A 13,227-nucleotide genomic window follows, 5' to 3' on the forward strand; every position below is an offset into this window, starting at 1 on the left:
ATAATTACAGGTTAAATCATTTTACACCCTGAACCAGACTCAAGGCCTCTCAATCAATCTGTGCATAAGTTTTTCTCTGCAGTGGTGAGGGAATATAATGCAAATGTCATGGGGCGTTTACTTCCATCATTGATAGCATGTGACATGACTGTACCTATACATAATGTGAGGTGTCACAGGCAAGCTTCACTGGATGATGTGGATTTTAATGTGTGAATACAGTGTCTAGTGTCACCATTTCCTTTACCTTTTTGCAAACCACCTCTCACTACTTTGTTCTTTATTTTTTGTGAGGAGTGCATTTTTGATGTGGTGGTGTAATAACATATAAGACCATAAGACATAGGAGCAGAATTAGGCCGTCTGGCCCATCAAGTCTCATCCGCCATTGAATCATGGCTGATCCTTTGTTTTCTATCTCCTCCTCAACCCCAGTTCCCGGCCTTCTCCCTGTAACCTTAATCAAGAACCTATCAATCTCTGCTTTAAATACACCCAATGACCCGGCCTACACAGCTGCAAATGGCAACAAATTCCACAAATTCACCACCCTTTGGCTAACATATGCCATTCACGTACTTTTACATATAATCATAATGAATTGTTTAAACAAAGAAAGAATGCTTAATTGAACAATATCTTTACAAAATTATTCAAATATTACTGAAATATTAAAAACATGAGTCACCATCGTATTATCTGAAATCATACAAGCAACTTGTGCATTTTAAAACATCACAGACCTCACTAAATTAAAGATGAGATAACTTGTTTTAAAAGGAAAATATTAATTAGAACTGGATAAAAAGAAGTGCTATATTCTTGACTGAGCACAGTCAGAGAATCTTTAACATTCACATGGGTCTTGATTTATCATCTCAGTCTGAAGTCAGTACCCCCTGCATTTCAACATTGGAGTAATACTCTAGATTATGTGTGCAGGTCTCTTGGTTGGGATTTGAACCTTCAGCTTCTGATCCATGTTTGAGTGCCATCATAGAGTGTGACTGTGTACAAGGTCAGACAAACAGAAGCACTGGGTTCCCAAATGAGCATTTAAGAAAAATATTTAAGTTTATGCCTTGAATATGTAGCCGTGTGCTTGCTCCACATCATTCAGGATGTGCATGTAGAACATAGAACAGTACAGCACAGGGACCTGCCTTTTGGCCCACAAACCATTCCAACTATTTAGCAATATTTAATACCAGTAGGTGAGGCTTCAAGCATCTTGACATTCTGCACCTGCGATGGATTAGAAGAATGGAAACATTTTTCAATTGTTAATCCAGGGCTCAGGAGGAAGGAGGGTCACCAAACATTTAATTAATAATATTACATCATATTCTTTTACAAAAATGTCTGTTTTGTCTTTAGAATTGAAGAGAAACTTATCAAACTCTGGAACTTAGTAATTTGTGAAAGCAGTTTGTAGTTTAAATCAAGAACAAATCATTAAATATCTGTTATTAGTGAGGATGAGCCAGTTTTGAATTTGCAATTGAGAGTAACATTGCAAAGTCCTACTTATCTGGAAGGAATTTCAGAGATGATGAATCACCACAAAATGGATTGACATGAAATTTGATCTCCTTCTAATAGTGAAAAAAGAGTTATCATTGAAAAATCACACTCCCTGAATTGTGATGGAATTGTTGAACATGCCATAATCTTGTGTTTATAATCTTTCATTCTGAAGCTGTAAATCTCTGGACTTTGAAACTTAACATTATCATGCAATAGACCTCATTTCTCAAATCAGGCTTTGTTTACTACTGGCATTTTTGATGACTAATTTACTTTTAGACTCAGTTGTAGAAAGATGAATATGTTCATGTAAAGTATATCATTTAGTCATAGCTTTTTAATTAGTTTTAAGTGTGTGGATGATACAATTAAAACCACATTTTATTACAGATTTTTCTTTGCCCTTAGAAGATGCATGGTAGACATTTCCCATGAATCTTGTGTTGGAGGTACTGGCACAATAGTGTTCAGTGGGAAACTTTAGGGTTTTGATATATAGTAACACTGAAGGAATAGTAATCATAAGTCCAAGTCAGAAGGGTGGGTGGTTTCCAGGGGCAACATTAGAAGACCATAAGATCATAAGACATAGAAGCAGAATTAGACCACTTGGCCCATTGAGTCTGCTCTGCCGTTCCATCATGGCTGACGTATTATCTCTCTCAACCCCATTCTCCAATAAGTATCCGTATTGACAGGATATTGTAGCTTTTGTTTGTGTGGGTGGCAGAGACCATGGTATGTATTGTGCCAAGTGCACTCTTTTAAAAATATGAAGCTAATCTACCATAAAAGTAACACCATCAATTTTTATCTGTGGAACCACTAAAGGTTTGTGACCAGGGATCACAGGTTTAAATAATACAATTCAATAGTAACTTCCGTAAAGGAATTGAATAATAATACGCGACTGGGAGAAAATTATAGGTCTGTGGAGGAAGAGGAGGGGAGGGGAATTGGAATGACTGAATGTTTTCATCAAAGGGTTGGCTCAGGCACAATAGGAGCATAATTCTATGAGCGTGTTGGAAATGGGACAATTTCCTCTTTATTTAGCAGAGCAAATTGTCATGAATGTCCATCGCAGGGGTTTGCAAACTGGCATCCATGGACCCCTTGCTTAATGGTATTGGTCCGTGGCATAAAAAGTTTGGGAAGCCCTGGTCCATAGGTTCCCGAAGATACATGCTGTTGTGGGCAGTGAAATATAATGTTGTTGCACATTATTTCATCTTCTTGGGTCCTGCCTCCACTTCCTTTTAACACCAGCAACACCACTGCATTCCTGGGATTCTTGCAAGAATGCATGAATCATTCTTGATGTCTCCACCTTGGCAAAGTCCCTATTTCTTATTAATTCCTCCGAATGTGTTTACTGCAGACCTCGTTTAGTTACAACCATGAGCTGGCTGACCTGCAAAAGGCACCAATTTACCAATGTCTGACCTTTAACATTTTGTATCTTTGCATTTCATTCTCCCTATGGCCAGCCCTCCCTACTAATGCAGCCTCCTTCAGTTCTAACCACCACTCCACCCCAAACTGTCAACTCTGCATTCCTTTGACTGTAACTCTTTCGAATTCCTCTGAATCTGGGCAGGATCAGTAGACATTCCTTATCAATCTAAATATAGTACTCTGAAATTTCCCCCTCTAAAACTCTGTGCTTTATCATTTCTTTTTTCTTTCTTTAAGACTTTTCCTGATAACCAACCTTTGCTTATGGTTATCGTCGCTGCTAATATAACTTCTCTGACTCAGAGTCTATCTTTGCTTGTATATGTTTTTATGAGAAGCTGTGGGACATATATTTCTCCATAAACGGCCAAATAAATTGAATTGATATCGTAATTTCACTCTCCTAACATTTAAAACCATCATCTAAGCCACCTTGATTAGACTCTTGGACATTATCATTGGCCCAATGCCTCTAACACATCTTCTGAGATCTATTGTCATGAAAGTAACAAGTACAGTTCCACACCCCACCTTAGAGGCTGATTCCACAGTCATTCTAATTATATACCTTAAGCAGCATTCTGTCTCTCTTTCAGAGTTAATCCATTACGATCATAGAGCTTTACTGGGCCGAAGGAACTTTATTTAGCCCACCAAGTGTGCGGTAGTCAAAGACTAAAGTTGCTGTCCATTCTCATTTTGTCCATAGAACATGGCACACTTTGTACCTCAGGGTGTCACTTGTCAGAAAGGCTCTGATGCTGGTAGTAATGAGGAAAATTTTGGATTGTAGCTGGTAGAAAGAGAACTGTACCTCTCAAGAATACAAACACAACAATAGATTACACAGGAAGAATTGAGCCACTGAGAAGAAGTGGGCCAAAGCATTCTGAAGTGTATATTGACTGATTCTTGCAGGGATTAGAATAGGTAAATAAAGTGGTTAAGAACAAAAGTGATACTTCCTTTACCAGCAGAAGAATAGAAAATCAGAGAAGGATGGACATGCTAAAACTATATAAAAACATTAGATAGCTCCATATTACAGGGAAGAGAGTACTGTGGAGATTTTTTGATGGCTGTTGCCAGGGTAGCAAAAATTATGAAAGAAAATAGGTTAGGCTAGGGTTGTTTTCCATTACAAGAGATTAGAATGGAAAGAGTTTAATTAAGATTTATACAGCTATGAGTAAATTAAAGAAAATGAATAAGATGAACCAACAAGAGAAGTGAATAGACAGGGCATAGTAATTAATTAATTCACTCAAAGATTAGTGGAGAAACATGGGAAAAAGCTTTGAGAGAGTTTGGCTGTCCTAGGATCGGAGAGTCACAAAACCTCAGCTCCTTCAAAAAGTACTTAGGTGAAACTTCAGCTGTTTTAACCTACAAGGTTATAGACCAGCAGCTGGAAAATGGAAATAGATATGGAAAAGCTTTTCTTTGACTAGCATACCCTTGACAGACCAAAAACCACCATCTGGCTTGTAAAGTTTTCTGATCATTATGGGATATCTCTGAAAATGGATACGTACTTAAAACACAATAATTAGAATACCAGAGGATGCCATCTTTAGACTTGGGGCTATGCAGATTACTCCATCCATTTGTAGAATTAATGATATCTCTGTTCTCCTTCATCAACCCCAGTCAGAGGCTTAGCTAAGCAGAGGATATACATTCAGTGGCCACTTTATTAGTTATACCTATTGTATACCTGCTTGTTAAGGCAAATATCTGATCAGCCAATCATGTGGCAGCAACTCGATGCATAAAAGCATACAGTCATGGTCAAGAGGTTCAGTTGTTATTCAGACCAAACATTAAAATGGGAAAAGGAATGTGATCTAAATGACATTGACTGTGGAATGTTGCTGCCAGACGGGGTAGTTTGAGTATCTCAGAAACTGCTGATCTCCTGGGATTTTCACACCCAGAAATTGCTGAAGTTTGTAGAGAATGGTACGAAAAACAAAAAAAAAACACCCAGTGAGCTGCAGTTCTGTGGGTGAAAATGCCTTTTTAATCAATTTACTGCTTCAAGCTGACAAGAAGGAAACAGTAACCCAAATTGCCATGCATTACAACAGTGGTGTGCAGAATAGCATCTCTGAATATGCAGAACACATTGAACCTTGAAGTGGATGGGCTACAGTAGCAGGAGACCATGAACATACACTCAGTGGCCACTTTATTATGTACAGGAAGTACCTCATAAAGTGGCCACGGAGCATAGTTACCATTCCAGGGTAAGGTTTCTCATTCAAGGAGGCAGCTTTAATTGGCAGAACTATAAACTCTATTGACAGATTGATTAACTTGTTCCTTTGTATATAATGTTAGGAAAGCTTGAGTCTAATACAGTCACATGCAAGGATCCAATTCTGGCTGTGTGAGTGCACCCTGTAACTCACTGACAGAATACTCTGTTTCATAGTGAGACTAGAAATCTAATCCTTAAATCACACTGAGAAAATTAATTATTTTCTTCATATGCAGCACACAATTGCAGATATGAATAAGCAACCTGTTATGCACCTATAAGGGGTGATATTAAACCTGCTCACACTGTCATCAAACTGAATTCTGTGCAGTGAAGGAGTTCCCTAGAGTGCAGTTGAATCTACTGACAGAAATGACTGGCGATAGAAAGCAGAAAGCGTGGTGCAAATCAAAAGCCCTCAATTGCTCAGCTAATGTCCCCTAAGTTTTCTCATAACGTCTTTTAGCTAGTCAAGGGGAAATGAATACAATGCATAACTTTAAAGGAAACATACTTAAATGTATCTTAACTTACACCAGATTTCATAGAGTCCTTACACAAAAATAGGTCCTTCGGCCCAAATTGACCATTCCGACCAAATTGCCTACAATTTGCGCACGCCATTTGCCTGTATTTGTTCCATATCCTGCTGAACCTTTCTATCCATGTAGCTATTCAAATATATTTTAAATGTTGCAATTGTACCCACCTCTACCACTTCTTCAGGCTGTTTTTTCCACATACTCAACACGCTCTGTGTGAAAAAAATCTTGTTCCTCAGGACACTTATCTTAAAGGTATGTCCTCTAGTTTTAGATTCTCCTACCCTGGGAAGAAATATGTGACCATTTATCTTATCAATGTCCCTCAAGACTTTATAAATCTCTATAGGGTTATCCCTCAGTCTACTGTGCTCCTTCCTATACAATCCATCTGTATAACTAAGATATTTCAGTTTGGTATCATCCTTGTTAAATTTTTCTGAGTTCTTTCCAGCAAACCAGAATCCTTTAGCTATTTGACCAGAATTACACACAATACTCCAAATGTGGTCTTACCAATGTTTTTTACCATTGTAAAGTGATATCCCAACTTTTGTCCTCAGTGCCCTGGCCGATGAAGAGAAACATGGCAATAACCTCTCACATTGTCACATTGTCTGAATCAGGTTCAGGGTTAATAGCACCAGCATTTGGCATATGCCGTGAAATTTCTAGTGAGGTCATATACATGGATTCATTGTCTGTTCAGAAATCTGATGGTGGAGGGGAAGAAGCTGTTCCTCAGACATTGAGTGTGTGTCTTCAGGATCTGGTACTTTCTCCTTGATGGTGGCAATGAGAAGAGGGCATTATCCTGTGTGAGGGTCCTTAATGATGGATGCCGGCTTTTTGAGGCATCGCCTTTTGAAGGTGTCCTCGACACTGGGGAGGCTAGTCCTCATGTTGGAACTGGTTGAGTTTACAACTCTCTGCAGCTTTTTCCTACGCTGTGCAGTGGTCCCTCCATATCAGATGGTGTTACAACCAGTTAGAATGTGTAGAAATTTGTGAGTGTCTTTGGTGACATACCAATTCTTCTCAAACTCCTAATGAAATATAGCTACTGTCATGCCTTCTTTGTTGTATCAATAAGTTAGGCCCAAGATAGATCTTTAGAGATGTTGACACGCAGGAATTTGAAGCTGCTAACTGCTCACCCTTTTCACTACTGATCCCTGGATGAGGACTGGTGTGTGTTCCCTCAGCTTCCCTTTCCTTGAGTACACAGTCAATTCCTTGGTCCCACTGATGTTGAGTGCAAGGTTGTTGTTGTGACACCACTCAGCCTATTTCACTTCTGTCCGCCTCCTTGTCTCCAGCTGACATTCTGCCAACAACAGTTGTGTCATCAGCAAATTTATAGGTGGAGCTTGAGCTGTGCCTAGCCACACAGTCATGGGTGTAGAGAGAGTAGAGCAGCAGCCTAAGCACTCATCCTTGATGTTTGCTGGTGATACTTGGCAGCAAGGAGGAGATGTTATTTGCAATCCATGACTGTGGTCTCATGGGTGTTCTAGATCAGGTGAGTAGGACTGAGACAAAACCACCACATTTGTACACCATGTTGAGTTAATCATGAAACACATGATTACCTCTTTCAGAGAAATATGTACTCCTAGATCTCTGTATTACAACACTCTCCAGCACCCTACAGCTCAAGTCCTGCCCTGGTTTAACTTAACAAAATGTAGCACTTTGTATTTAAAGTCACAGAGTCAAAAAGACAGGAAAGAGGCCCAATTGGTCCATACTGAACAAGATTCTCATTTGCCCACTTTTGGCCCATATCTCTCTAAACCTTTCCTATCCATGTATCTGTCTAAGTTGTTGTAAATGCTGTTAATACAGTATGCCTGCCTCAACTACATACTCTAGCAAATCATTTCACCCTCTGGGTGAAAATGTTCCTATTAAATCTATCCCATTTCACCCTAAACCTAGTTCTTGACTCCGCAACCCTGGGAAAGAGACTGCGCGCTATCATCCTATCCATACCCCTCATGATTTTACACTGCTTCCTCTCCCATGCTCCTATGAGCCCTAATCTGTTCAATCTCTCTCCATAAATCAGTCCCTTGAGTCCCAGCAATATCCCCGTATATCTCCTTTGCAGCCTTTCCATTTAGAGGCCTCCTTCCAACAGCAGGGTGACCAAAACTGAATACAGTATTCAAAATGTAGCCTAGCCAGCGAATGTACAACTCAACTGTACGATGGTTGTGTAGCATAACACCCCAACTTCTATACCAGCGGCCTGACTGATGAAGGCCACAATGCCAAAACTCTTCTTCACCGCCCTGTCTATCTGTGATGCCACTTTCAGGGAGCTATGCACTTGTAACTTGAAAGTAGTAACTGTGGAAGTCCAACCCTCATTTCTCTTCCAAAATGCAACACCTTACACTAATCCAATTTAAACTCCATCTGACATTTCTTAGCCCACTCACCCAACTAATCAAAATTCCTCTGTAAATCGTGATAACCATCTTTACTGTCAGAAACACCACCTACTTTAGTGTCATCTGCAAATTTTCTAACCATGTTTAGTACGTTCTCATCCAAACCATTGATATAGATGATAAATAGCTAGAGGCCTAGCACCGATCCCTGGGGAACACCAGTAGTCATGGGCCTCCAGCCTGAAAGGCAATCATCCACCATCACCCTCTGCTTCTTATCAGCGAGCCAATTCTGTGTCCAATTAGCTAGTGATCTCTGGGATCACATGTGATCTTTCACAGTAGCCCACCCTGCCTTCATTGATTTTCTCCAAAAAAAAACTTAATCAAGTTCACAAGACATGATCTCCCACATTCAAAGCCGTGCTGATGATCTCTAATCAACCCCTGTCTTTACAAATGCATGTCATTCCTCAGAATCCATTCAAGGTGCGAATCAGGGGAGAAACATTAATCAAGGACTCTCCTGCTACAGCTCAATGTAAAGGTATTCACTTTTGTCCCTGAGTGGCCCTATTCTCTCTGTAGTTACTTTCTTCCCCTTAATATACCTATACAATTTCCTTGGATTCTCAAATTTAAATTCTATTTGCAATCATTCATCCAATTTTCCAGTTGATACAAACTTAGATAACCTTCTTCACTGTTCACTATTCCCTAAATTTTGGTGCAATCTGCAAACTTACTAAAAGTCTACAAAAGTGAGATGGACATAGTCCAGTCCATCAGAAGCAAATCTGTCCTCACCACTGAGCACATATACAAGGAGTGCTGCCACCAGAAAGCAGCATCCATCATCAAGAACTGCTACCACCAGGCCATGTTCTCTTCTCACCATTGCCATCAGAAAGAGGATACAGATCCCAAACTTCCAGGTTCAGGAACAATTATTACTGTTGCATATTTAATATTTCACTAATATTTGAGAGATACTGTAAATATATTGTTTGATTAAGCATTCTTTGTTTAAATAATAAATTACGGGTTATATGTAAAAGTACGTGAATGGGCTACAACATTACACCACCACGTCATAAGTTGGCACCTTGCTTAAAGTAAATATGAAGTTTATGTGCATCTCACAGGTTTCCTTGTTTTCCTTTTGCATAGTTTTGAGAGTGGCAATGAGGAAGTTTTAAATGAACCTGAGATGACTACTTACCTGTTGAAGCACAATGAGACGTTCAACTTAAAAAAATGTATAGCATGTGCTTCTGGAAGGGACAGAGATGTTTGAGTTTACAAAAGGGCAGAAAATAGATGAATTCATGAGCTCAAAAACAGTGTGTACCAGGTGACAGTCATAAATTAAACAAAGCAGAAATAGCTAGCTGCATAAGAAAGATAGACACATTCGCTTGCAGAAGAGATAACTGGAATACATATACTGAGCTAAATGAGTTCTATTTTGAAGCAAGTGAAATAGCCAATGTAAAGCGAGTGCCAGTTTTGCTGAGTGCATTGGGTGGAATGGCATACAGTTTGCTGAGAGGTTTGACTGCTCTAACCAAACCAGCCAAAATGAGCTTTGCTGATATCATGAAAGCATTGTAAGAACATTTAGACCCAAAACCAATTCCATATGTGGAATCAAAAGGAAGAGGAGTCCATATCAGCTTACGATGCTGAATTGAGATTGTCTGAACATTGTCAATTCAATGATGGGTTTAATAATGCACTGAGAGATCATTTAGTTTGTGGAATCTTACAAGCAGGCATTCAAAAACAGTTCCTAACTGAAGCACAACTCACATTGAAAAGAGCAGTAGAAGTCCCTGTGTCAATGAAAACAGCAGACAGAGATGCAACTGAGTTGCAATCAGGAATGAAAGTGAGCCTGAACAAAATTGCAATGTCTAAACATAAACCTGCCTGGCCAAACAAATAGTGTTACCATTGTGACAGGACCTCACACACACCAGACTAATGCAGGTTTAAAGGTGAAACTTGCAGAAAATGCAACAATATAAGACATACAGAAAGAGCATGTCAAGCAGACAAAAATAAATGGACTGCACAGGGAAGAGAAAAAGATAAAAAGTCAAGATCAGGGACAGTCAGCATGGCTTTGTGAAGGGCAGATTGTGCCTAACAAGCCTGATAGAGTTCTTTGAGGAGGTGACCAGGCATATAGATGAGGGTAGTGCAGTGGATGTGATCTACATGGATTTTAGTAAGGCATTTGCCAAGGTACCACATGGTAGGCTTATTCAGAAAGTCAGAAGGCATGGGATCCAGGGAAGTTTGGCCAGGTGGATTCAGAATTGTCTTGCCTGCGGAAAGCAGAGGGTCATGTTGGAGGGAGTACATTCGGATTGGAGGGTTGTGACTAGTGGTGTCCCACAAGGATCAGTTCTGGGACCTCTACTTTTTGTGATTTTTATTAACGGCGTGGATGCGGGGGTAGAAGGGTGGGTTGGCAAGTTTGCAGATGACACAAAGGTTGGTGGTGTTGTGGATAGTGTTGAGGATCATTGAAGATTGCAGAGAGACATTGATAGGTTGCAGAAGTGGGCTGAGAAGTGGCAGATGGAGTTCAACCCAGAGAAGTGTAAGGTGGTACACTTTGGAAGGACAAACTCCAAGGCAGAGTACAAAGTAAATGGCAGGATACTTGGTAGTGTGGAGGAGCAGAGGGATCTGGGGGTACATGTCCACAGATCCCTGAAAGTTGCCTCACAGGTAGATAGGGTAGTTAAGAAAGCTTATGGAGTGTTAGCTTTCATAAGTTGAGGGATAGAGTTTAAGAGTCGCGGGGTAATGATGCAGCTCTAAAAAACTCTGATTAGGCCACACTTGGAGTACTGTGTCCAGTTCTGGTCACCTCACTATAGGAAGGATGTGGAAGCATTGGAAAGGGTATAGAGGAGATTTACCAGGATGCTGCCTGGTTTAGAGAATATGCATTATGGTCAGAGATTAAGGGAGCTAGGGCTTTACTCTCTGGAGAGAAGGAGGATGAGAGGAGACATGATAGAGGTATACAAGATATTAAGGGGAATAGATAGAGTGGACAGCCAGTGCCTCTTCCCCAGGGCACCACTGCTCAATACAAGAGGACATGGCTTTAAGGTAAGGGGTGGAAAGTTCAAGGGGGATATTAGGGGAAGGTTTTTTACTCAGAGAGTAGTTGGTGCAAGGAATGCACTGCCTGAGTCAGTGGTGGAGGCAGATACACTAGTGAAGTTTAAGAGACTACTAGACAGGTATATGGAGGAATTTAAGGTGGGGGATTATATGGGAGGCAGGGTTTAAGGGTCGGCATGACATTGTGGGCTGAAGGGCCTGTACTGTGCTGTACTATTCTATGTCCTAAGATGCATTTTCAAAAAGAACACTGATCTGTATGCTGTTAAGGAAAAAACTGCTAATGATGAGAGTGACTGAACCAAAGTCTGAAGATATCCAGCTAAGAACTTCTACTGGTGAAACGATAATTCATGTAGGAGTGACATTTGTAGCAGTGAAATATAACAATCAACAAACCACATTGGGCTTGTATGTGGTCAAATCAAGAGGGCCAGCGTTGTGGGGCTGTGAGTGGCTAAGCCAACTACATGCTCTGCAACTGAAACTGAATTCAGAAAGGTACTGGATGATGCCACAGCAGTGTTCAAGGATGGCATTGGAAAACTCAAACATATCAAGCATAAAATAGTGTTAAAAGAAAATGCTTCACCTAAATTTTGCAAAGCCTGTTTGGTTGCCTTATACCATCTGTAATAAAGTAGCCAGTGAGCTAGACCACATGGAGGCTGAACGAATTCTTTCCAAGGCTGAGTGGAGCCCAGCAGCTATGCCAGTGTTTCCAATAGCCAAGAAAATGGGTCTGTCAGGATCTGTAGAGACTTTGAGGTCACTGTCAATGGGTACTGAAAGTAGATCTATAACCTATAATCTATAATCTCTTCCCTGTGCAGTCCATTTATTTTTGTCTGCTCAGGATAAATATATTTGCTAGCCTTTTTGGAGGAAAACACTTCAGCAAAGTGGACTTATCTGAGGCCTGCCTACAGATGGCGATGGAAGAAGAGTCCAAAGTGTTTCTCACCAAAAACACTCACAAAGTGCTTTATCACTATAATAGGCTTTTCTTTTTAGCAGCATCTGCACCTGCACTCTGGCAGAAAGGTGCTACAAGGCCACCGAGGCACTCCGTGTCACCTGGATGACATCACTGTTACCTGTATGGATGTCGTCATTGTTACCTGTATGGATGACAGGGAACATCTCCAAAACCTTAAGACAATGTTAGAAAGATTAGAAGATTAATGGGCTCAGTGCATGATGCAACAAGTATGAATTCTTTAAACTGAGTTTCACTTACTGTAGTCACACCATTGACGCACAAGGATTACATAAGTGTTGAGAAAGTTCAAGCAGTGGTGTATGCCCCAAGGCCAACAGACATGTCACAGTTGCAGTCCTTTCTAGGACCGATCGATTACTAGAACAGGTTCCTGCCAAATCTGACTACTGTGCTCCACCCCTTGAACTCATTACTACAGTTCAGGAAGAAATGGCAATAGACAAAGTGGTGTGAGGTGACTTTCAGAAAGGTAAAGGAAATGATGACATCCGACACTACTCACCCATTATGATTCACATCGTCCAGTGAAGCTTGTCTGTGATGCCTCGCCTTATGATATAGGTGAAGTCGTTTCACATGTTATGAGTGATGGAAGTGCCCCATAGCCTTTGCATTACATTCTCTTACTGCTGCAGAGAAAATTTATGCTCCTTGAATCTGGTTTGGGGTGTAATACGTTTTAACTAGTATCTAGAGTTTACCCTGATTACTGATCTTCAACCAATAGCGTCCATTTTCAACCCACGGAAGGGTGTTCTACTAACAGCAGCAGCATGCTTGTCTTCTTTTCCACATTTGTTGTTAGTCATTCTTTATTTGTGCATAGTTTTTCATTGATTCTATTGTATTTCTTTGTTCAGTGAATTCCTGTAAGAAAATGAATCACAG

The sequence above is a fragment of the Hemitrygon akajei genome, chromosome 23 (genome assembly GCF_048418815.1).
Source record: "Hemitrygon akajei chromosome 23, sHemAka1.3, whole genome shotgun sequence".
NCBI classification, from domain to species: Eukaryota; Metazoa; Chordata; class Chondrichthyes; order Myliobatiformes; family Dasyatidae; genus Hemitrygon; species Hemitrygon akajei.